This window comes from Melozone crissalis, unplaced genomic scaffold (assembly GCF_028551555.1).
Source record: "Melozone crissalis strain CALT ecotype California unplaced genomic scaffold, PUWL_Pcris_2 ptg000027l_1, whole genome shotgun sequence".
Classification (NCBI taxonomy): domain Eukaryota; kingdom Metazoa; phylum Chordata; class Aves; order Passeriformes; family Passerellidae; genus Melozone; species Melozone crissalis.
The window spans coordinates 2,318,275-2,340,447 of NW_026535805.1; positions in this window are offsets into that span (position 1 = coordinate 2,318,275).

Sequence of the window (22,173 nt, forward strand, 5' to 3'; positions counted from 1 at the left end):
TACACATACAGGAGTCCTGGTGCGAAGAGGAATTTGAAGGCTCCACCACAGTGCTGGTGTACCCAGGAAAACTTAGAGAAACCAGAGAATACTTAGTAACGCTTTCAAACATTGCTGTAAGGCCCCAAAGGAGGGGCTGGAAACGCTGGCAAACTCCGGTTGATGTACTGAAATCGCTCTCTCTTAGTGAGGGTATTTGTTGTTAGCACTGGCTGGTTGGAAGAGCAGACTATCCACCGCATGCAGGAAAACAAAATTTCTTCTATGTTAGGTGAGAGAAGTCTTAGTAACCCTAATTTTCTGTCACTTCACAAGCACTAAACGGCCTCTCAGATTTTAGGGCCAGATTGTAACTCTGCCAGCCATCCAATCACTCAATTTGGTGCCTCTGTAAGAAGCACATCCTGAAAGCAGCAGCACCTGGAACGTCAGAACTGTAAAAGAAGAAAATCTTAGGCAACTTCTTGCATAAAAGCGCTCTAACCTAAAGAAATGAAAATGAGTTATCAGGACCTGCTGTTCTTGCAGCAATAAAATGTGCTGGGGGATAGAAACTCCAGCATTCCTTGGAACCCCAAAGTAGCACCATAGAAATAACCACAAGAACATTTATGAATATAGGTAGTACAGGGGGAAACTGTTACAAGTAGGGTAATCTTGAGTATTTTTCAGGTTTTAAAAATGTTGTTTAATTTCTACACCCTAAATTTTTGTATTTCTTTTGTTGTTGCAGCCCTGCACAATAAGTGACCTATGTCTTTGCACATCTGTCATTCCACCTTTTTCCTCAATAATGTGGATTGCAGCTAAGATAGCAAATTTCTTTTCCTGCCTCAATATCAGGTGGGAGAATTAGAAGTTGGAGAGAGGTCAGAAAATGGTGACAGATATTCTGACATGACTGGGGAAACTGTTTCACAAGGAAAGATTAAAAGACTAAGTATTATTTGGTTAAGTGCTAAGGACTAACAGGGTTGGACTTGTTGTTTCTGTCATGATCTGTGCTGCTGAGTGGAGCTATCTGGAGCTATGCTGTAGTGGAGCTACAAATTTCAGTCCAACTCACTGTTACAAGCAAAGAGAAAACTTGTGCTGAAAATCTTGTGATGTGCAGAGGAACAAGGAAACTTCAAACACCCCCATGATGTTTAATGAAGAGGCCCAAGCTTTACAGGAGATGTAATTCCTAATGTTTTACTCCGAGGCGCTCAAATGCTACGGTGCCCACCAGCAATAAGCAGTAAGCACTCGGTCCAGTCTGCGGTGTGATGATAAAGCCCCATTCCATGATTCATCTCTGAATCCCGTCGTGTCGGAGGGGACACTGCCAGGGGAAGGTCATTAAACTGCATAGACAACAAGCTCTCTCAGCATGGCAATTATAGCCCTCATTTCCTACAATACACACCTTATTGAACATGTCTCACTCCTGGTTGCCTATTTGTCTTGGAAGTATGTCAAAATCTTCAGATTAAGTCCTGTAATAGGTTCCAATAAATGACGGCTCTGAATCTTCTTCCCTCAGACTGAATTAACAAGTCACATCTCCGGGAGCGCAATTCTCTCTGCAAGCATTATCCCAGAGCATTTGTCAGAAAATCTGTTGCCAAACCTCATTTCAAATGACTGTCATTGTCTCCCATCACTCTGGTCTGAATGTTTTCTGTGTTGAAATTGTGGTCTGAGGAATGCTGGAGATGTAACCAGACTACAGAATCTTTCCAAACCAGACAAAGTAGCAGTTACATCCCAGTTTATCATGAGGAACTGTGGCTGAAGAGCAGCAAAGGCTGGCAATTCTTGTGTGTATGGGTCTGTAGTTAAACCTTGGCTAATGAAACAGAGCACAAAACTTATTTATGTGTGCACCACGGCCAACATCAGGAAAAAATCCAACCCAAAAGTGTAAAAGGATGGTGCAAGAATTTGCAGTCCTAACTTTTTTTTCCCTAAGATTTTAAATATGATAACTTTTTTTTTTTTTGGCTGAAAGTTTAAATATCAACAATAAAGCTCAGTTGAAGCAGTTACTGTGTATTGCTCATTAGAATAGCAGAAATAGCAGCAGCAAATTCTTAGGATCATAGAATGGTTTGGTTTGGAAGGGACCTTAAGGTCATCCAGTTCCAGATCCCTGCCATGGGCCAGGACGCCTTCCACTACACCAGGCTGCTGAGAGCTCCATCCAACACTTCCAGGGATGGGGCATCCACAGGTTCTATGGGTAACCTGTGCCACTGCCTCAGTATCATCACAGTAGAGAATTTCTACTTAATATCTCGTCTAAACCTGCCCTGTGTCAGTTTGAAGCCACTCTCCCTTGTCCTGTCACCACACAGCCTTATGAAATTATGAAATGTCCCTCTCCAGCTTTCTTCTAGGCCTTTTTAGGTACTGAGAGGTCTCCCCAGAGCCTTCTCTTTTCCATACTGAATAACCCCAGCTGTCTTGTTCTGTCTTTTTAACAGAGAACAAATAAAGACAGAATTTCCCTTTGGTTTCTCTTTGGAATTGTACAATTCCTGTGTCCTGGTGTGTTCTAGAGTTACAATGAATTTGTGGATCCCAGCAACAAAGTGACCAACATCTGCTTAAGTCTGTTGTCAATTTGTCTCTAGGAAAGAGGTTTGTGTGATGTTCTTCAACACAAAGGCACAGGGAAATGTGCAGTGAGTGTGTATAAAGGAGAACAAGGACAGAGTAACATACCTGGTGCTTAGCAAGGCAGTAAGAGTTTTGCACTGCCCTTAGTTCTTGTGGGAAAGCCTCCACAGGCTTGTCTTGTTCTGTGCAAAGGAACTCTTGCCTAGGCAGGCAGGATTACCCTTCCTAAAAAAGTTCAGTCAGGCTGCAGTTCTCAGCTGTGATCTTCATCCCAGAGTGGAGCCTCTCGGTACCCTGGGTGCAGGGCACCAAAAGCCTTTAAGGTAGGGCTCCAGTTTTGGCTTAATTGGATGGGTCTGGAAATAAATGTAGCTACTTGCTGCCTCCAGTCTTTGGATCAAGTTTTTCATGCTTAAATTTCAATAGAATAGAAATAAAAAAATTATGTGATAATTACAAATGTAGCCCCTTTTTCTGTGCTAGAAATTCTTACTGGAATCTGTGAAAATGGAGAATTGTAGCAACTCTCATGTATTCATGTGCCATTATCCTCAGCTTCCCAAGGTCTGAGCACATATTATCCCAGCTGAACACTAAGTATTTCAGAACTTTCCAGCTGTTTTTTTCTTTTCCAGCTTTCTTCTTTGGCTGCTACCACTCTCTTCCTCTTCCCTTTCTGAACAAATTGCCTTGACTCACACATCCCCCAAATAATTGCCCTTTCTGTTCCAATGAAGACTGAATTCCATGCTAGTATAATAAAGTTAAAAATCTTTGCCACACTTGTAGGTCATATTCATAGCCTTATTCCTGTACTAAGAGAGATCAATAACACCAGAGAGGAGATGAGCATGATAAAACTCTCCAGTGCCTCAAGATTTAAATATGTTTATTCTCATTTCCATTTCTTTGGTTTAGTTGATACCATGTTTTCCCCTCAGCTCTGCAGGGTATTTGCAGACGAAGAAAAAAAGAGAGTTCATGAGTAAATCACAGAACACTGTGCTGTCATATAATAACTACTGCTCTAATCTCATATTCAATAAAACTCATATAAACTGACATTTAATAAATCATAATAAAGTACTACCTGGTCTTCTGCAAATGTTTTACCTCCAGAAAGTTCTCGTCTAGCTCCCAGCAAGGTCGGGTGGAAACTTTCGGCTTCTTTCCATGTGAATTCATTTGATCCCTGATCCTCACAAACACCAGTGCAGTTTTTAGGAGGGAGACACAGAGTGGTAAATATGACTTTTGCAAAACTTTATGCCTGTATTTTTAAACATAAACATGTTCATGGACTTAGCAGAGTGCTTGTGCAACTGTTAGCTACCTCAGCAATGAAAAACAGAAAAGACAAGGCCTTTTGTGTACATTAAAAAACCCCAAGCTCAGAATCACGGACTAAGAAATGATTCTAAAAATAAATTGTGAAATCTTGCCCACTGAATGCAACAGGTTTGCAGCCTGTGTATGCATGAACTGATGCTGGGTAATTTTAAATCTATGTTTTCTGAACTTAAAGTGCTTGAATTTGAAATTATCCCTATTATTTGACACAATTTATTCTGCTTGTGATTGTTGATTTTATTATTTTATTATATATCAGCTTTCAACCAATACTGCAGTGTCATTTGATAAACAGCTTCCTGGTTTGAGAGATATGTAACTTAATGTGTCATGTTGAGGAACAATTATTATTTTCTGTCTCATCAATATAAGAAAATGAAAAAGAGATTAAAGGACTTAATTTACCTAATATGTACCTAAATCTTAAACTTTTCTGTGTTTGTTCTTCTCTAACTCCATTCATTCATTTATTCACCCTCAATAATTATTCTTTTTCCTATATTTCCCAGGAAGGGATTATGGTAGCGATGTATTACCTGAAATAATCAAGTCCAAAACATGAACTGACTGTAATTTTAGGAAATTTATGACAGATTTTTTCCATTTTATCAATACCAGCATAACAGGAGTTGGCTGGAGCTGCGATGAGCAACTGAGAAAAAGAGCTTGTCTCCAAAAATGTGTCCTGAGTGGATTTTAAATGTTTAAGGACTTGTCAAGGAGGGCAGGTGGGAGAACGAGATGGTCAATGAATATTGTATCCAAATCTTTAAAGCTTTAGGGGTGGGGGTTTTTACATTTAAATTATTGTCAGTTATGTTCATGACAGCTGATAATTTTTAAGGTTTCTCAATAATCATTAGTAAGGAGAAGAACAAGCTTGCATGTATGAGAAATCAGAAAACCTTAGGTAAGTGCAGAAAGTTGTCTCCTGCTCCCTGGGAATCGCACAAGAGACTGTGGCTTGAGCCTGTCTCTAGTAGAAGAAAATCCAAATGCTTAATGCCCAAGTTGTAATTAAACCTCCAAGTGGGACAAGGGTGCCAGAAAAGTGACTTTGTTTGTATGCATTGAGGGTTGTGCAGGGACACAAGTTATAAAGCAAGAAAATGCAGAGAAAGATAATTCTGTAAGGTGACTCATTATGAGTCATTTCCTACTACAGAATAATCTCAGGGAAGTTTATATGTATTTTCAGTTGAAAGGTTTATATATTTGTCACCTAAATATTTGTAAGCTGTGCTTAATTATTACCTCAAAGAGCAAAATTTTCCAGATCTACTTTGTTCATTATTATAACAGTCTTCACAAAACCTCTTGAAGCCTCACTGCAGTGATTTCACATTGGCCATAAAAGTTATTATAAAATAGATATGCAGAAGGGTTAGCCAAAAACAGTATTGTAACTACAAAGCAAAATCTGTACTGGGATAATTGAGGAAGATGAGATAATATCCTCGTGCAATGGTGTAAGAGCCAAAGAAAAATCCTGTTAAAGTAGTTTAAAATTTTCATGATATATTTTTTTTACACCCTAAGACAGGAAAATTCTGGGTTTTAGCTGGACTTGTCCTTTACTTCAAACTTGTTTGCCCAGGATCAGCAAGTGCATGGATTCTTTCACTTCATTTAATGTCAGATTTGATACACCTCCCTTCAATACCACCTGACACGTAAGTTATCCTACACCAATCAGTAAAAAAAAAACCCAAACAACCAAATAAAATCGAGCTTCAAAAAGCTTCTAAGCCCCTCTTCAGCAAGACTTCTATACCTGTGACCTTTCAGAATATAAAATCTTTCCATGAGTTCTTAAATCATGCTTACTAAGCCAATGTGTAATTACCTTGATGGAGCCTGAATACATGAGGTTGCAGGCACAAGAGCTGTTACTGGGGTGCCCTACTTGCACCCAATTGCTAATGAAAAGCCATAATTCTCATTCAGCAAATATTCTGTACTTAATGATTAAGTTTTATTTTTTTCCTCCTGACAATTGAAGCACAATGGGAATTGGTTTACAACTGGTCTCCTGTCATACTCTCAGATTTTCAAGCAATGGTATGCGTTCAGGCACCTGAACTTTCCTAGAAGTAAGGTCACAAGAACACTTTGAACAAACAAAACTAAACTTTGCAGTCAGATGTATTGCTGCAAAGTAATTTATTCCTAAAAATCAATTCCTCCCCCTTCTACACTCCCTTCTCCTCAGAGTGAAAATCATCTACAAATCAGTGAATTCAGTTATTATTCCTTCAGCTGAATGTGAACTTGGCCAACAATAGTAGTTAAAACTCATTTAAGTGAGGTGAGATTTATCAAGAGTCTCACCAGGCCCGGAGCATATTTAGAGGGACCTAAACTCTTCAGTGAATGAGTGTTTAGATATGTTGAAATAAAGTTAAAGGAAGAGGTGGTTCTATCAAGCCAGAAGCCCATTCTGTTAAGACACTTGCTGGAGAGATTCATCATCCAATCTTCAATTGTCTTCATCAAGTTTTCCTGTGTTCTAACAATGGAGGCACCCTCCCAATTAACATTGGGATTCTTTTTCAAAGTGTTTTAGGAATCATTCATCTTTAGTAAAAGACAAGTGCATTCCTAGTTCCCCAAGTTCAGTAGCAGATCCCTCAATGTGTCAAGGCAAAATGGAATTACATATAATATTTTTGTTGCCTGTGCAAAACCATAATTACTAGTCATTGTTTGTTAAGTTCATTATCTTGCCTATATGCTTCTAGGGATGTACCTCAATGATGGAATTGCTAATGGACAAACCTGCTATAGAAGTAGTCTTTCAGTTTAGTTTTCATCTGAATGCTGACATTAACTAAACTCAAATAGCTTTATTTATTTATTTATTTATTTATTCACTGCAGCTCCAACAGAAATAATTATCGCAAGGTAAATCCCTGAATTTCTTTTGATGCAATCAGTTTGGATGTTTGGAATGGGTCTGTGGAAATTATTGAAAGAACTTGGAGTCAGAGAAATGAGCTTTACTTTTAACCTCAAAAGCAGTGGGTTCTGTAAGTGTTGTTGGGTTTGTTGTGAGATGAAGTCCTGTGGAGTAAATCAGGCTCATGGGGCTGTTCAGCCTCCTTGCCCGAGTGAACCTCCCCATGCTGGCAGGATCTTTGTTTGTTCTGCAGGATGGGGCTGCCTGGAGTCCCATGGGGGCAGCAGGAAAAATTACTCGCCTTTGTAAACAGGGACAAAAATATTTACCTAAATCTTGGATTTGTGAGGAGCCAGACAGAGGATTTGTGGTGATCTTTACCAATAATTGGACAGACTGATGAGTTTTATATAGTAGTAACTTCAAGTTGCCCATCTTCTTTTCTGGATTTCATTTCTGTCTCATTGTTGCCCTTTAAAAGGAAATAGGTGATAGTAGTGTGATGTGAGAAAAAGACTAGAAGTCTGGCAGAAGGATATGCACTTATTTTTACTTGTTTTTGTGGGTTTTGGGGTTTTTTGGGGGGGGTGGGGGGTGGTTTGGGTTTTTTTTGTTGGGTTTGGTGGGTTTTTTGCATTGTTTGGAGATGATCTGGGTTCTATCAACTGGATTTTTCAGGTGTGAAGATTCACAACTCTAGGAAGAGCCAAAATAGGCTCAAATAGGCTCAAATAGGCTCTGGTTTTGAGCTACTCAAAACCAGACCCAAGATTTTAGTACTGTTGACAACAATAACAGAAAGATACTCATGTCTGAGGAGACAAATGTGAATCCTACATACATGTGTGAGTTTCTAATGAAGCTCTTTCTGCCTTTAGAAGAAAATGTTTCTGTTTATCGTTAATAGAAATCCATTGTGTGTAGCTATGTAATGGAATCTCTCATTTTTTATTTGCATCTGTTAGCTTTTTATTGCAAATAGGGCTCTAAATCTTACTTTAGAAATGAGTATTGCACTATATGTCAGTGCATGTGCAAAGGAAGCCATTAATAATGTTCGTTATGAAAACCTGATCATAAGTGTTTTTAGTCCATTAGCCATTCATTTTTATTTATGTCCTCTTTCAGGAAGAATTTGAAGCCAGAATGCAAAAGATGAAGTTTGGAAAAGGAGCCACACATGAGGTCATAAAAAGCTGTCACTTTCAGGATGCTAGAAAATTCTTTTATATCTGCAAGGTTTTCAATAACCATTAGAAAGACAAATGAGTATTCATCATGTGCTGCTTTGCCATCATTAAATTACAGTGCTTTTAGGAAACAAAACTCTGGCAAAGCAAGCCAAAGTAATCTGCTAATTTCACGAAATTAGAATATATCACACTTCCTTGGGCTGTTTAAATGTTCTGCAGGTAGCAGCTCTCTTAGAGTCTTAGTCCCTTCCCCTCAAGGCTTAGATGACGTAACTTAATTCTTGACAATTTTTCATAACTACCAAACAGTGTAGCTTTCTGATTTAAGATAGAAAACTTTTTAAATTGAACACTGGAAAATGGGTAGCCAACTTCCCATCTTCATGGACTTACTCCCACTGACCTGCATTTCTTAATATATATTACTGAAAAACATTAGGCCCTCGCTCTAAAATGTCCTGTGATCCTATTTTCAGCAGACACCCTCAGGAACAAAATTTTGTTCTCAAAAGATCCTTATGAGCTAGGTGAAAGCATAATCATATTGAAAAAGGAAAATACTTTTTCTCTCTCAAATAACTATTAAATTTCTCTTGCATTTCCTTTCTTTCTAAAATAGTGTGGCAATTGCATGATTTATAACTATAAAACTATAGTTTCTGTTTTATCTGAAAGTGAAATCACCTTGTACCTTTGAGCTCGGAAAAAAATAAAAAAGGTTTCTTATGACTTCCTTGGAATATCGTTACTGTCAGCTCCAGAGATTTCTTGTGTATGTTTACTGTTTTAATGTATCCCTGAAGCTATGACTTGATCCTTTGCATTTAGAAGTTGTGTTTGGGATTTGAAATGTCAGCAGAGGAGCTGCTCTCAATGCATCACTGCTGCCATGGGTAGGGGTGGCTGTGGCAGCCACTTCCAGGGGCTGCTGCTGTTCATATTTCACCAAAGCCTCCGGAAAAGAGGCTGTGTGAGAAATAGGGCAGCGTAAAAAAGGAATGATCTCAGCTAATCTGTCTTCATCTTTGGTTAACATAGTACCAGGCAAGTTAATTGTGTATGATACAAATTATTTCATGATGTATAGGGAGAGTTTTCCTCCTGTGATTTGCATTAAAATGCGGTTGTTAACCTGATGTAATAATTTGGCATTCAGCGGTTTTCGATCGCCCGACGCTGAAAGGCTGAAGTGGTTTTTGCATGAAGAATAGGTCGCTAACTTCTGAATTAATTTCTGTAGGAGACAATATGGATGCAATGTTTTTAAAGCTTAATTTAGATTCAAATTAATGTGAAGACAAGCTCCTTGAGTCACCTAGTCTTTCTCTGTGGAATCATTTCTAATTGAATGTTAAGATCAAAGTTTAAGTTTATAAGAAAGAAAAACAAGTGCAGATAAATAGTTATTATCTGACATCCTTATGAAAATTCATGACCTGCCGCTTTATCAGAGACCTTTTAAGAATTCTAATTGTGAAGTATGCATAACTATTAAATGGCTGGAGCGCTTCAGTCTCTTGATAAGAAGCGAGTTAAATAATTGTCCTGTTTAACTTGTGCTTGTTAACCTTTAAGGTCAACTAGTTTGAACATACGTTTAATGAAATCCTGGAGCCAGAATTTATGATACTGCTGCTGAATGTTAAATTGGACAATTTACATAAGCAGGACATTAACCTTCTGAGCACTAAATAGCATTTTAGCACTTAGCCGCTGGGGACAATAAGGGACATGTTCTATATATTTGTGATTAGCTTGCCTGGAAACTCTCATGATGACCAATTGGCCTACCAAGTTTAGCAGCATAATTAAATGAATGGACTCAGCCTAAGTAAATTATCAGTGCTGTGTACAGTATATCATTATAGTCCTAAGGAAAAAAAAAGATATTAATAATTTAATGTTACATTACTAATTTATCAATGCTAAGTGACTGTGAGGAGGCTCTTTGTAATTCGTTGTTTTAAATTTGATATTTGATTTACTGCTGGTGTGATTAAACTTGAACCTACTTCATTTCTTTATCAGAAATTTATGGTAAGAGTAGACTTTTTTCTCGGGGTAATGGATTTTTTTTCATTTTCTTCAGCTTTAACGATAGCTGCAAATACAAAGTATTACATATTGCCAAACTTGTAATTAAGCAATTTGTCATAACAAGATGTGTGTGTCATCTTTTGGCTGGCAGATCTTGTAGCAGATAAGGGCAGCAGACCTGGAATTGTCAGTGCTCCAAGCTGCAGGAGCTGAGTGATAGCAGCAGCAGCAGCTCAGGGTGTGCTTTTCTCCCTGAGCTGAAAGATGGAGCAGGATATCCACGCTCTGCCCACCTGCTACTCTCTTGGGGCAGCTCAAGGCCATGGAGGGCAAACAAGCAATGTGGATTTTTTGGGACAGGTGCTGTACTTTTTAGAACAGTTACAATTTTTATGGGATGGTGCCTCATCTCTGTCTTGTGTTCAGTGGTGCTGCACAAACATGAATAAAGACATGTTTTAAAGGACAGGGTGGGACCTGAGCTATTTGCTCAGTTGTTTGTTGTCTGTGAGATGCCTCCAGATGGGTGTTACCTGTGGCCATTGCTCCACTGCTGTTCAGGCCCACACCTGCAGGCAGGAGCACCCTGGAGCACTCACTCATGTGCAGGTGCTGCATCTCCAGCCCATCGCCTCTGCCCCAGAGGTTACCTTTGGTCAGCAGAGATAGGAATGGGACTTGTGTTCCAGGAACTGGAGCCAAGGAGGACAGGATGGAGCTGACTGCCATTTCTGACAGTTGCCTGCCCTGCCTGTGGACTGGAAAGTGCAGGATTTGCAGATGTCATTGCCCAAAGGCATTGCCACCTGTGCAGTGCTTGTGTTACAGTCCTGGAAAAAGGACACTGACTTGTGGCACTCTTGACAAAAGAATCAAGACAGTGATGGGCATATAGTAAATTAATAACCCATGGATGTTGCAAAACAGAGAGAAAATAGCCCCAAGATCCAGCTCTGGAACTGCACAGTAAAACTGTCAGGAAGATGCCTTGCTCACCTTCCCTTCTAGGATGGAGCAAGGGAGGCTGCCAGGCTCTGCTCTGTGTGCCCTGTGGAGTTTGCTGAGGGTGTTGGAGAGGCTGAGCAGAGCCAGCAAGCTCAGGCTGTGTGCTTGTTGGTTCTGTCAGGGAAGAAGCACTCAAAAACAGATTTTTCTGGCGCCCCAGTGTCCTGTTTCAAGTTCTGCACTGACCAGTTTCTTCCCCTGTATCGAGTACAAACAGTGATTCTGTCCACGTGCCAGAGTGTCAGTCTGACCCAGTGGTGAATCCTGTGCTGACTGTCTGGCACGTGGCTGCTGAGAGCTAATAGTGCAAAGGTTGTAGGTTTGGTCCTAGTATGGGCCATTCACTTAAGAGCTAGATTTGATGATTCTTGTGGATCCCTTCCAGCTCAGAATATTCTGTGGTTCTCTGTACTTACAGAGCCTATATGGATTTAGATCTTTGTGCTCATTCAGCTCCCTGCCCTAGAAGCATCTGTTGTACCTAAGAAAGTCATGGAGTGTGAGAGAAAACACAACATAGCTCATAACCCATGGATGTCCCTAAATACTGCCTCATCAAGGAAGAGAAGTGGTTTAGGTTCATGGATGCTCTGAAGCTGCCTTCTGTCATCCAAAAGTAAATGAGGGTGTGTTATGAGAGTGTTTTAACTTTCCCTCCTTTTTTTGTGTTTTTGGTAATGCATGAGATGGACTTGAAAAAAGCTGCTTTTCATTACAGAGGATCAGACTAGTTTCTTAAGTCCTACTTATTCCAAGTATTTTTGCTAGAAGGGAAAAGGGAGGAAACCTATGACCTCTAGTCTCTGAAAGAGAACCTCTCCTTACAATTGTAGTTCTGTTTCTGTGAGGGGTCAGGTATTCATAGGCAGGAATGAATTTACAAGATTCCTGCCTGTTTCCCCTGGAAACCAATTGAAATTATTCCTAAGGATACTGGTGACTAGCTAGGAAGGTTTTGTGCTTTAAAAAAAAAGAAACCCTCTGTTTTCAACAAGCTAGACAATTTCTTCTCGTGGTATTTTGGATGGTAGGGCTCTTAGCCTTTCCCTGGCTCACCAATATACACCAGCCTTCTCAGTCTCACTTACTGATTACACCACAGTTAAAAATTATTAGTAATAAAATAGCAGAACAGGAAAAACACTTAAAGCCATCAATAGACTTCTTAATAAGCCTGATAATATCATCCTGAAGTTTATTCAAGGTGTCATGTGGTAGCTGTGGACATTTGGTAGAGCTAAGAAGCAATTAGGAAGGGAATTAGGTGTTTTCAAAAGCTGGTTTGTCTGAGAAGAAAACTCTATAAATTTCTGATTTTTCCATATAGACAACCTCAGGTGGCCCAAGTTCAGGGTCTCATTGTGGCAAGAAAAGTTTATGTAATATTGAGAAAATCACTGAGTCTGAATGCACCAGCTTCTGAGCTCAAGCCTGCCATTCACAAAGAGCAGGTAATAGTCCTTCAAGTAATTCTGTGATGATGAATGCACCAGGACTCTGAGCGACTCTGGCATTGCAGTCATGAAAACAATGTATTTCCCCTTTCCAATAAATAGTAAAACTCAATGGAAAAAAGTTAACTTTTTGTGGCAAAAAGGTTTCAGCTTGCTGAATAATAAATACAATTGCATCTGAGTTGAGGGAAAAAAGGAAGAGACAAAGTCACGCACCAGCCCTTTTTGGCCCCAGAGACTCAGACTGCTAAAAAAGATACATTATCAGCACAGCATGCATCTATTTTTCTACTCTACTTTTGTGGCATCAGTGCTTTCAATCAGCCATCACTGAGATTGCAAGGTGCAAGGTTCTTCAGAAACAATTTTAACTGAGTTCTTTTATATATGAGAATCACTTTTCCCCTCTCCTCTTCCTTCTTCTGGATATTTGTCATTTGAGACATTACTCCATACATTTTCAAAACAGTTTTGCAAATGCAGTCAAAAGTTCTTGGCTCCCCACTACTTGCTGAGAAGGAGAGTACAGCCCATACAAAACACCAGCTGGAAAGAGAGGGGGTCACTGGGGGGAAGGAGAGCAGAGAATTGCCTGCAGAGGAGGACAGAAGCACCTGCCAGCCCCAGACCTTCAGTATTTTTATTCTTGTAGGAAGTAACTTGTGTGAATGGATCAAAATGTGGGTTACTGTACACTTTTAAGGTTGTCCTTAATATTGTGCCTGAGTTGTTCTGTGTCTGTGCTGCTGTATAGAGACAGGGGTGTCAGTGACAGGGGGGTGGCAGGGACACCCAACATGAGCCCACAGCAGTTATGCCACTCCCCAGGTGTTACCCATGTAGCCCCTTTTGTTCTCATCAGTCATATTTACCATCTGAAATGCTGAAGAGACTGGGGAGGGCTGTTCACTGGTGTTAAAAGCTGTGGTTTTTCATTTTGTGGTCACAGACAATAGAGTTACCTTGGTGAGATAAAGTCTGGTTTTAATAAGGAACAGAAGAAAGAAGTTAGGTAGTCAGGTAGTAGAGCCAGTACAGATGGAAAAAATTAAGGCTATTGTAGCCCTCAGCTGCAGACTAGCATAAATCCAAATGGGAAAAGATGAATCTTTTAAAAGGCTTAGTGGTTATCTATCATTTAACCTCTTCAACTTTACTCATGGCAAGGTTCATTTATGCCTCTTTTGTTTCTCTTCTTTTCACATTGTTCAAATTCAATACAATCAGACAGCTATGTGGTTTTGGGGTCTGCTTCCTGTTCAAGTGAATTCAGCCTTTGAATTTTTCTCTTTTGGTTAGCCTACAAGATCTCCTGCTACCCCTCTGTCCTCTACCACAGTCTTATTTTAGGATGCTTAGCTTGTCTCCATTACACTGGAAAACTTGTGTTCTGGTTCAGTTTTCTTTTTTCCCCCTCCATCAAGAAAAGTTTTAATTATTCTGAAACAGACAGTCCCTGTTGAGGATGCAAACTCACAGAACTGTGAGCATTGCACCAGGTGGTACCAAGGAAGAACAGAATAAAATACACACAAGCACACACACACACACTCTGAATATGCAACCTGAATAAATGGAAAGGCAGACTTTTCCTTCAGTGGACTACATCCCATCAGTCATGGTGCAACCTGTCTTGCTCAAATATTATGCTATTTGCAAGTATTTAACCATTCTAGTTTTAAAAATGCAGCAGATATATTAGTTGAGTGCATTGGGAAGAGACTCTTCATCACATCTTTAAAATCATGTGCACTGATTTACACTTACAGGAAGCTGCACATTTTAAATTACTGGCATTGTTTTGTCTTTGCTTTCATTTGCGTTTTAGTCTCCCTAAGTCTCTCCTTAGTTTAATGATGTCATCAGTTCATTAAGTGCCCCCCAGCTTCTATTTAAGCCTGCTAATAGCAGTATATGTGCAGAAACTGGTGCATATGAAGAGTTTTGTGTTGCTTGAGGCCACAGAGTTTGTCTCTGCAGCCTTTACTCTTCCTTTTACATTTTCTGCTTAGTAAAAGTTGTATGTACTATTGCTAGTCAACAGCTCTATGGAATTATATATTTTAAACAGGCTTAAAAATTCCAGTCTTAAAAGAACCTCTGAAATGAAATAACGGATGTAGCTTGCTGGCAGACTGAGGAGATTTAAATGTTCTTTCAGCCTGGCTGTAGCTGTAAGACATCTTCCCACAGAACAACTGTTATCTTTTAAGAAAAAAGAAAGACATTTCTCTGGCTTGTTTTCCACACAGACATTTGTAAATATAATCCCTTCTGTTGCTTTGGTAAGTCAATCACACTAACAGGTACCAGTTATTCAGCGACGGCCTTGGGCTAAAAAGAGCAAATGACAAAAACACTTTTAGGTTGTCATGTGTTAATGCAAAATGCCCCCAGACCCCAGTGCTTATTCATCTTCATCTAGTTGACTAATGCTTTTCCCATGTTGTTACATGTTGGTAAATTAAAGAAGCCTTCCAGACAGTTCTGTCAACAGTTTACTGAAATGTACCTCATTAGTGAGGTTGAGCTGTCACATGAGTGTAATTTAATCCTATTGAATTATCACTCAAAAATGCTTGAATACCAGGCCTTTATACAGTGAGAAAGAAGGAATACTGTCAGGCTGTAAATTGATTAGATGTGAAGCATGCAAAGGAAAAACCCCAGAATTTTTTTTATACTTGCAGTAAGAATTGTGACAGCTCTTTCACTGCATCTTATGTTTTAGAGACCTGCATAGAGCCAGGTACATTTCTTTTCAGCATTTGTTTTTCATATTCATAGTAAAGCTGAGAGGCTGAGTGCCATGCTTATGATGAAATATTTCTCTTTTTTTTCACTGAAACAGAAAAGAGGGAGAGGGGAAAAAAGAACGGTAATGAAATAGAAGGAGAAGGATGGATTTCAGTTGGTGTCATGGTAAATTATATGTGTTTAGCCCTCCTTTTAGAGAACACTAGGCATTTAAAAATATTTGGAAATGGTTCTTGTTTTTTGACCAATGGACATAAGATTTAACACATGAAGTATAGCTTCTGTACTTGTCTGTATGGGGTCTTTAAAGCCCTTTGTTCCTACTGAGACCATGGAAATGGGCTACATCTGCAGACTGAGTGTGACATGCTTAGGAAAGTCCCAAACCAGCATTTGTCTGAAAAATTTATTTGTTAATATTGAACATTTCCTAGACTTAGCATTTTAATAATGGTCTTCTTATAGTTGGGAGGACTTGGGGAAGAATTTAATGAAAGACAAGGGTAAGTTCTGCCCAATGATGGGCTTTCCTGGGCTGTGGTGGATCACAGTTCACAGGACAGCTACATTTCCTACACCCTACCCATATGCTCAAAACACTAGATAATCAGATCTATAGCAGAAACTGCAAAAAAATCATTGGTACATCACAGAAGTGGTTTTTAAATGTAGTGCACAGGGTAATGATTTCTCATTTACCCCAGAAATCCCTGCCAGCAAAGGAGTGGCACAATGGACAGATGTACACACAGACCCCACGCCTCATCCACTGCTGATGCAGGGGAGGGTGAATGGAGAGGTTTCCCAGCAGCTTGCCTTGCTGGAGAGCATCCCACAAGACCTGAGCAGGCGGGTGTGCAGGAGAGCTCCCTGAGACAGTCCTCTCCCCACTGAAGGTCACTGGGGAGTCTCTTGGAGCGCGTCCTCTGTCTTGGGGCCAGCCCTACCCAGTTCCCTCTCCTGCTAGGTGTGCTGCCTCTACATATTTAATGAGGTTTTATGGGTTTAGACGTTGTAAATTATATTCACTTTCTCAGACCTCTAAGACCTTCCTCCACCTACCCTCCCTTACCTGTCAAGTTTCACTGGGTATGCTTTAAATTCTGCAGAGGAGAATCCTGACTTTGCATAACATAAATGAAAGAGCTGGAAAGCATTACATTTTCATACAAATTACATGAAACCCCCGAGATTCTGCCCTTGAGGGGAGACAGCAAAGCAGCAAGTGTGCAGAGAAACAACAGCTTTGGGTTTTGGGGTTGTGTGGGCAGGGAGTAGAGTTTCATGTACTTCACATAAGGAAAGGAAAGCTCCTGTGCTTTGCAGGTAGTAGTTTTCAGGCAGAGCTGGATTTTACTTGGTTTTGTAAAACCAAGAATCTTTGATGTTACCCTACACAGGAAGAGTTGTATTTGTCTGTGGGAAGTCTGTCTATATCTATAGAAATGCAGCAATATCTGTTTTGGCCTTCTGCATCAGTAATTTATTCCTCAGTGGAGCAAGTGCTCCCTTCCACGGGGCACATTGAGCTTTTCTTCTGCAACAGGGATTCCTACAGGCAAAGAATTTTTAGTAAAGAAAGTGCAGTGTTGCATCTTGTATGTGTGGCTGAGCCCAGCAGCTGAGCTCAGTTGACTCCTAGTGAGAATGTGTAACCTGTATGGAAAGCTTTCCTCTTTGGAGTTACTGTTGGAGGTAAAGGGGTATTAAGACTGGGCAGTGGGGTTATCAGCAGAAAGTGAATCACTTCCTTGGTGTTCCTGAGTCATTATTGCCACAAATGCAGTCAACTTTGGTCTTTCATTACTCTGTATGAGACAAATGTCTGATCAAAATGCGCCTAATAATTTAAAACACAAGTGATCACTTCTTTACTATTTTGAACACTAAGTCAGGAATAAAACAAAAGGGTCAGGTGTTTTCTGGCACAGGCCAAAGCATATGGGGGAAGAGTATATTGCTCCATTGTCTCTAGTCATGAGGCTTTAGGTTCAGGAACAAATTGTACACATAATTCTGAGTTCATACACAGAATAGAAAAAGTAATATGAATTGAAATATGAATCCTTATGGATAAACTAGTTTTATGTCATTTGGAAATAAAGTAGTATTCAGTAGAATCTGTCCACCCAGTTTGAAGAGAAAATGTTATTTTGGGGTTAAATAGAGTCAGGCCAAGGAAGCACATCCTGATTCCTATTTTCATGGTTATCCTTTAACTCATAGAAGCTGTTAGGGCCACCAGGGGCTGAACCAGAACTTCATATAAAAGGGATGCTCTGTTTTTCAGGGGATTTTGGAGTATGATGGGGCGTGCCCTGCTTCCCTGGACATGGCTGAACCCCTGCCTGCCCGTGGGAAGCAGTGAATTCATTCCTTGCTTTTTCTTGGCTCGTGTTTTCTTTGCTTTTCCTCTTAAACTATCTTTATCTCAACCCTTAGGTTTTCCAGCTTTTACCCTTCTAATTTTCTCCCTGATTCCTCTGGTGGAGGAGTGAGCAAGCAGCTGTGTGGGACTTGAGTGCTGGCTGTGGTTAAAACATGACAAAAAACTTAACAACCTTATGCTTTCTTGAGTTTGTTTTCATTCTGCCAGGAGCATTACATGCTATAAATATGTGGAACTCCAAACCAGTATTTGTCTTCTGAGCTCAGCTGCTTTCTAGCTCCGGCCACAAAACCATTCTCTAAAAGAAAAGCAATGCAAATTGCATAACATCTTGCCAAAATGTGCCTTAAAAAGCCCAGAGATTGAAAACCACTAAAATTCGCTGTTAGTTTCAGAACAAAAGAATATTGAAATGTAAAAATGTATTTTTACTATCTTTTCTTGACTTCTGGTATTTCAAATCACAAAAAGTGATGCTAAACTAACAGTGTGAATTTAAATTTTTAAACAGTAAATATTTTTAAAACAGTTATGTCAAAATTTTGTTGGTCAAATCATGTATCTTTCTGATTATAAAAGTCTTCTTAATTGTCTAATTTTCTTTATAGTTGTGTGTTTTCTATTTATTTAGATTTTCATAAAACTATATGTATACTTTCACTGGACTTCTTCATAAGTAAATATATCAACTTCATTGTGATTTTTGTCACCTTCTACTTCCTAAAGAAAAAACATAAGCAAATATAAATCTGATAAGTGTTGTAAGAGTAGGAAGGCGATATTTCTATCCATAGGGAATGAGATAGGAAACCAGATACTGTTCTGCAAATGATGGGGTACTAATCCTGGGATTTCAAAGATTACTTTTTTTCCAAATTCATATCATTTTTGGAGGTAAACTTGGAATCCTAATCGCTCTATTTTCTGTTTCTAATTATTTTAGCAAAAAACCTGCCTCTTAAATTCAGACAATTCACTCCTCACAAAAAGGCCATTGAAGTGAAAGGAAAGATTCATTCACCCCATGATATTTTGCATCAAGCTTTTGTATGGAAGCGTCTCATCATCCTTTTTTTAAGCTTTGTACTTCTGATCATTGCTGGCACAGTGCTATTAGTGTCCTTTCCTTACAAATAGTTCGTTTGCCAGTTCTTAATCATGAGATGAGCTTATAACTTCATATGCAGAGCTTTGGGTTTTGTTTTAGTGGGTGATTTTAAATAATAATTAGAAATGTGGTTTTGAATATTTGGAATTCTTGCAGTTTCTGAGTGCAGTGTACTTTGTTTTCAGATCCACTTTGTATTTGCCACTACTTGGCAGGTAGCTTGGATTTAAAGTATAAGGTGCAGGTGCAAATCTCTTTGTGTCATCAAAAATCATGTGATGGTGCTGGAACGCTTACAGTCTTGTTAGGTGTTTACCCTATGGTTTTTACAAAGTTGGATCACTGCCTTTTCTCAACAAATTACATCTGTGTTTTATCTTTCTATTGAAGGAGTGCTAGGGAGGTGTGTTTATGTTTCATTTCCTATTTAGGATGTAATTTGATGACAGCAAAAGGCTCACTGCTGTTGAAGGAGACCATCCTGGTCCCAGTCACAGTTTTGTTCCCTTAGGCCAGCTCTGGGTTGTCAGATCCCTGAGTGAGCCAGTTCTGCTGATTGTGCAATCAGAAAGCTTCCTCCTTGCCAAGTTAGATGTTCATTGGTGCTATGGTCAGACTGTAGGGTGCAGAGGAGAGTGGGATCACATGCCCAGGAGAAAGTGAAAAATTGTATTTCATTGCTACAAGTGGCTACCTTGACTTAATGATTAATATGGCATCCTTAATACAATCTTTGGCTTAGCTATAACTGGTGTATTTGAATGAATTGGGTGAAACATGATCATCACTGCAGAGAAGCAGTTTCCTGCACTCAGGCTTTTACCCAAGCTTGGTGCTATTGCTGGAAGACAGCTTCTAACGTGTTTTCACGCCGACTAATCCTGATGGGCACTGCAAGAGGCTCAGAAAGGGTAAAAATCTATATTTCAGTACAGATTTTGCCCTTGGCCATGTAATCCACTATATTAGAAAGTCCTTTTGCAGAACTCAAAGAGTGAAAATTCTCTATAGTTTCAAAACAGGAGTAAAAAGAGAGAGTGTTGCCTGAACCTTCTTCACTAACTAGTTCACTTGCAGCATAGATGCATAGCAAAATAATACACTGGAGTGTCATCCCATGATGTCAAGATCACATGAAAAAGCAGAAACTGAATAGCTGGGCACAGAAGTGTAACATAAGAAAAGGGATAGCCATTATTCACAAAGAAAAATGAGAATATGGAAGCTGATACACCTAGGAATTTTTGCAGAAGGTGGGCATGATCCCAGAGCAGGCACATGCATGACTGGAAGAGGGAATTTGTATTTTAAGGCAGATTTTGCTGCTTGTTTTATTGCTCTGCTTTCAAGTAACAGTAGCTTGCAGAGTTGGGCAGTTTGAAAAGGAAGGTTCAACTTCCACAACAAAAACCCAAGAAAACTAAACTATCTTGGAAAGAGTAGCAGTGTTGGAAGGCATGTTTAAAATGGATTATACTGAAAAAAAATTACTAGAAAGACTACTTTATTTTTTTTTGTCCTGACATGCTTGTGGATCTAGTACTTCAGAGAATGCTTGGCCTGTCTTCTTCCCCACCATCACTCTTCTGGAGAGGGAATCTGTACCTGCTTGAAGACAAACTGAGGGATGTTTTTCTCCCACCCTTCACAAAAGGATGGTGCAAAGGCAACAATGTGAGTGTCATCTCCCCAGTGATAAATTGTCTCTTTAAGCAAAAAGTCTGCTACGTATAAGAAATAGCTTCTAAAACCTTTGCTTCTTGGTACAGGGCTCTGCTTCCCAGTGGCTTAACAGCATTTTACTAACATGTGGGTGAAGTGAAATGGTGGTATTTAACATGTTCTCCATTTGCCTTTGTAAGGATGCCCAAGAGCAGATAATTTGACCTTTTTTCTTTGATACTGCTTTTGGTTTATCAGGACAGTACTTCTAAAGTTTTATCTCAGGTTTTATCACAGGTTCGGTGCTGCAAGCACCAAGGGAGGTGCAGAGCACCTCTCACACTGTTACAGATTTCACGTGCTGAGGCATGCAGGCATCTTAAACACTGAAATGAGGTCTGGCCTACAAAAGCTGTGAGGGTGCATGCTCTGAGTGTCCATACATCAGCATGAAACCATCGACAGGAACTCAACAGTTACCAGGTGTCAGACTGGCCAGGCATAAAGAAAACAAACCAAAACAGAACCCACCACCAAAACCTACCAAAAGAACCCCAATAAGCCACAAAACCAAATCCCAACATTTTGTACTGACCTGCCCAGAAGCATCAGGAGCAGGCTGCTTCCCAAGGGCTGATGACACCAGAGGCAATGGTAGCAGAGAGAGAAAAGCTCAGGCTTTCTCACCCCCACAGCACCTGAACAAGAGGAGCAGATTGGGTCCAACAGCAACAACCAGGGTCAGCCAACAGCCCAGGTGGGCTGGTGGTTACAAGTTCCAGGGACACAGCAAACCCATGTACCACTGAGGGAGAGGGCAGGTACCCACTGCCTGAGAAGCTGCTCAGGGCACTGGTGATGTGCTCGTGGCCCTGGCACAAACACCTGCCCTGATCTGTTTGTGGTGTCTTGTGTCAAACCGAGGTGTTAAACTGTGTGGATGTCAGTGGTGAGAAGGACACTGGTGCATGCCTGCTCTGACTCAGGAAACATGGGAAGAGCACAGAGAAGTAGATTTCTTCTCCCAGGGACATCTCAGCTGAGTCTGTAAGCAGACTAACTTGTAGATTGTCCTAATTTACATCTGGATAAGGATGAAAGTGTTTGAAAATTAAAAGGGAATAACCACAATCTTGATGGCCTCCCAGTTTTCCTTTCTCAAATAGACCTTGGCAAAGGAAATAATCTGTCCTTCCTGCTTCTAAAGGGCAGGTTTAAAAAGGCTCCAGCTTTGTCACAAATTGAGTAGATGTTGAGGACAGAGTGTTTTTTCCAGCAGAGAAATCTTTCAAAGACTTGGAAACAAGGCAGTACGGCTTAAAAGATATCACTTTTCAGTTCTTCATTTGGTTTGCTCTTGTTTTTTCTCCTTCATTTTTATGCCCATGAAAAGTGCTAGGTTGACAGACTTGGAGATGAACTTCCCTGTTTATCCAGCTGTCCTGACAATGTGCCTCTTCCCTGAGGGACCATTTTTAAGGGGACTGGATGGTAGGCTGACTCCTACATTATGCGTCTATGCCAGTAACTAACTGCCTGTGAGGAGATGACCTACTTCTGGCTGTGAAGGTGATGAGATTTTGGCAGGCCAAACTTCTGGCCACAAAAATTTGAGCTTTAATAATTACCTTAATCTGTAGATAAGGTGGTTTTTTTGGTTTAAGTATAGAGAGAAATCTATATGCACGCAGACATAAAACACACATATATATATA